This window comes from Aulostomus chinensis, chromosome 21 (assembly GCF_037954235.1).
Source record: "Aulostomus chinensis isolate RoL2024-O1b breed Wild chromosome 21, RoL_Achi_v1.0, whole genome shotgun sequence".
In the NCBI taxonomy this organism is placed as follows: domain Eukaryota; kingdom Metazoa; phylum Chordata; class Actinopteri; order Syngnathiformes; family Aulostomidae; genus Aulostomus; species Aulostomus chinensis.
This window is the reverse complement of record NC_141340.1, coordinates 7,624,935-7,629,540: the sequence shown is the minus strand read 5'-3', so window position 1 is coordinate 7,629,540 and position 4,606 is coordinate 7,624,935.

Here is a 4,606-nt window from a genome sequence, read left to right as displayed (position 1 = left end):
CAGACAAGCTTTTAAACTGTGAAGCGCCATGAGTAGCAGCGTAAAGGTCCATGTCAACCAGGAGCTTGTGTGGTTCCCAGTCTTTTTTTGTATGTTGTTGTTCTAAGCTGACTTCTTTGTGTTTGATTCCTTTTTTATTTTAAGTTGAACAGATGTAGAGCCGTTTGTTCTCTAACCACGTGTATCTGCTGTCTTCAATGTTGTGTGTCACATTCGATATTTAGTGCTAAATCCTGTGGATTTGAACAAGTACTGACAATGCCAGTCGTCATAGCGATACTGTTACAAGACGCCGTTAGTCTTGTAATGCCAGAACAGATCCGTATTGGATCTATTTGTAACTTATTTTAAGTATTTGATAAGAGATGTATCTCACCTCAGTTGGTTGTTTAAAGTGACAAACATCACATGGTTTCATCGACCAATCAGGCGATGATTTCTAAGTAGTCTTTCTTGTGTTCGCCTAAGAGACAAACGTGGCATTGAGTCAACTTCCTTCCCGCTAACGTGTGACTTCGATCAACAGGTCTGTGGGAGGACGCCGAGCAACTTGTGCTGAAATAATCATCTCGCTCTCTCCTCAGGTGTCAGGCGGTCGGCTGCAGGGCTGCTATGGGAAGTCTTGCTCCAAATGAGACCATACCAAGAGCTGAGCACGTTCTAGTACGTCAGGAACGCGGCCTCTAGAGTTCCATTACCCTGTCACGATGGTACAGTCAGCGCTTTTATGCTACGTTAAAACTCTTCCCAAAGAGTTTATCATTCATGACTTAAAATGCCGTTGGTACCTCTGATGTCTGATTTCTAGTTTCTGTCTTAATTTGGAGTGAAGGTCTATTTGTGTTGTGAAATGATTTAAAAGTAGAAGGGGGGGGGGGGGGGGCAGATTTTACTCCCCAGAATAGCTGCAGTGATGAATCTGAAATCTGTGCCAAATTCGGATCGCGCTTACGTACTGAAGTCAATATCATCTGTGTAAAAACAAGTAAATACGGTCTGCACAATCGTTAGGTACGTTTGCAGTCATGGTGAATTTGAAAAAGTTGCTCTTTAGAGGTTTGAGCAAACGAACTAAATTCTCGGGACGCCCCTGATGTGCTGGCGTTATGGTGCCTCCCTATGACTCACCTGGTTGGTTTGGTTGGTTTTTAAATTGGCAAGTAAAGTCGGTGCGTGAATGTAGAAATCTCCTTAAAGACGAGGTACAAACTGGCATCGATCTAGAACGTGTAGAAGCTCTGGTATGGTTCCTTCCACTGTAGTAAACAGTGCTAGGCGGTGGCGATGGTGTGTTTTGGTAGAAAGATCATAGTTTAAGTGTAATATGCTATGACTGGAGTTTGCTCCTAAAGGTCTAATGGGTCATCTCACGGTCTCTTGGTTTAATTCACGAGTTTTCAGATGATCTTTCTCGTGAAAACACACCTGATGTGACCACTAGTCACCACAGGTGTCGCCAAAGCGCCACAACACACTCGTTAACAGGAATTTCTTCAGGAAGGTTCTCCTCGGCGGCGTGTTGTCGCTCTCTCTGTCTTAACTGTAACGTTCTTTGCAGCTCGGCAGCCTCGGACGGCGGGACAGAGATTTTGACCTTAACCATCTTCTCTCACAGCAGCGGCGGCCAGAGTGTCGGACCACCTCGTTCCCTCTCGTTACTGCTCCTCCTGCTCTCAGTGTTGTTGTACATTTGACAGTTGCTCTTCTTTTCCTCGATGCTGCCGTTGTTGAATGAACTTCTGTATCAAGCAGGGTGGCCTTCCTGGATTGTTTGTTAGCCAAGTGGATGGAGGTTTCCATCTCTGTGACGACAGCCCGCTTCACCTAACTCTTTATGGCTCTCACTCCAACAAAGGTCATCCCTACTTCTAGACAGTCATTGTGTGCTTGGATTGTGAGAGAAAAAAAAAAACAAGACTCTCCAGAGGTTTTTTTTTTTTTTTTTTGTCCTCATCTGGAACAGTCGGGGTGTACCGAATGACTCGCATTGTTGAAAATCCAAGCTCTTTGAGTGTTGACTGAAACTGTTGACAAACCGTTCTCTGTCCTGTGTGTTACACGCTTTGATGTAAACACCAAGTTTGTATCGCAAAAAAAAAAAGAAGAAAAAAACTCTGAAACAAATGTGCAATTGTTTGTTGTACATTGTCAATTTTCCCTGAAGAGAAAGAATGGAATTATTTCTAAGAAAAAAATGCTCTATTTTTGATATAAATTGTTAAATTAAATACTAGAAACCTTTTAAAGAAAAATAAAAGTTTTTGATACATGAACTCACATTTCTGTCTTTTATTGTTGTGATGACATTGTGTGTGTTGCTGGCGCTGGTTGGTATTGACAGGGTTTGAACTGGAAAAATATTTACTGTAAAGATTTTCAGCCATGGAAAAGTTTGAGAACCATGAGTGAAAACTTATTGGAAAAACTCTTGGAAAAGTCATGGCAACATTTGAATGGGGTTCCCGAAAACAAGCGTGGTTAATATGGACCGACTTTGATGCATGTTTTGTTGCATCCGAGCGGGTGATTTGTCATTCGTTTCAGTAGAGTGTCTCCTGGTAAATTTTGGTTTTAGTATTTATAAACTGGCATTTTAAGGGAACTTTTGAGGGACGCATTTATGATTCAAAGGTGTGGCAAAGTCCTGCAGATGTCCAGGTAAAAATTGAGGGTTTAGTCGATGCTGCTGGAACAGAAGCCACCAGGAGGAGTCGTTACATGTCTGGTGAGCAACTGAGTTGAAGCTAAATGTCTCATTGCTTGTTAAATGTGTTTTTTGTGAGCCTTTAATCTCAGATTTAACAACCCTTTTTTGTCTTTTAACAGCAGGTTAAAAGCCTCCAACGTTGACTTTTCTCCACATGACATCCTAAATCATCCAATTTCAATAATTTCACGTCTGTTGAGGTCAACCTACTGTTTCCTAAAAGTAAACCTAAAGGTGATGTATATTAGATGCGCTGAATGTTACCTTTTGCTCTCTTGCGAAACCTTAATCCTGAGATTTTCTTGCGACTCCTTTAAGGGGTCGGGCCCCTCGCGTTGGGAACCTCGGATTTTTAATTGAAAGGCTACAGATTTGTTGAAGATGCTTCTTGTACAGCACTAAACTGTTAGATGGGAAACAACAGCAGATTATTTCTTGAGTCCTGACTTCATATTGGAGGTTTTATGTTACTGCTTAATAGAACGCGGAAGTTCAACCCATGTTTTAATGCTGGAATGGAAGATACTGGAAACATACACAGGACCACTCACCATGTAGTCCTGGCAGCCATGGCTGGGTCAGAGGACCTGTAAAATCAGCAGATTGAAGTGTTTTCTCATATTGTGACTCTTGTGTGGCACTGAGGACTTAATGTTGCCCAGAAAGCAGGAGCAGTGGCGGCGGCAGTGCTGCCATTTGCAGAACTCTCTTAGAGACGAGGAGTTTTGTTTTCTAGAATGCCAGACTGTCCGTGTTTGCAAATGTCAACATTTGTAAAAGCCGTTGTTGAGCTCCAGCAGACGGAGGGCCCCCAGAGGGATTAGAGGAGGCTCTGTTTACCTGCTCTCAGGAATGCTGCCCGGCACGGACGCTTTTGTATCTCTCAGGGACCCAAGGTCACAGCGCCGGGAGAGATGGGCCACTATGTCCCCTCCCCAAGTTTCCACCTCACAATATCAACAACAAAACACAATGTGGGTGACCTGAGAGAAGCAGATGGAATTCCTGCTCGTGTTGCAACAGTGCTCTCAAACTGAACTTTTACCTTTTGAAGGCATCTTGAGGATAATATTTCCACTTTGTTTGTTTTATATTCCTTGTGTTCCTTGCTGCATAATTAGATTCAAGATCACCAAACCCACCTCTGAACCTTGAACATCCTGCTTGGATAGAAAAGAATCCCTCCATACAGACCCTCGTGCTGCTCTCTGCCTTGTTTTGTTACATTTCCAATTATTTTTTCTTGATATTTTCAGCTCTTTTTCTCTGTAAAAAGAATTTCCAGCGACTGTGCCGCGCTACCTATGATTCACCACATGGTGTCGCACTTGTACAACTTAATAACATGGTCTGCGCGTCATCAGACGACACACAAAAACAAAACACACACTCACACACACACAAGCACACAAAAAAAAGCACATTTCAAGACAATGCACAAGAACAAGTCCGCCAAGAAAATATAGTAGTATTCCAACTTTCTACGCATTTGGACTAAAATAAGTTGCTCTTAATGTCAAAGAGGACGAACGGAGCAGTCTGACCTCAAGCAGCAGACGCTGAGAAGCAGATTTAGGGCCAACAAACACACTTGTGTTTAATTTGTCAGCAAGATAGAAGTTATTTGCGGAGGGCAAACCTCGTTAAATTTGACAAGAGCTCTCAACATTTCGCGAGCACGCAAAAGGTTTTTCAAAGCGAAATATGCTCCATTTTAGACAGCAGGGTGAAATAGTTCTCCCAGGATTACCGTAAATATCCTGATAGTTTTTCATCAGGCAAGATTCATTCTCGGTACTTTGTAAATAAGAACATTTGAGTACAAGCGTTGGGACGTGGATGATGGGTTCTACTTGGTGGTAAAATGTGGTTTTAAATGTTCCTGTGAAGCTCATTCAG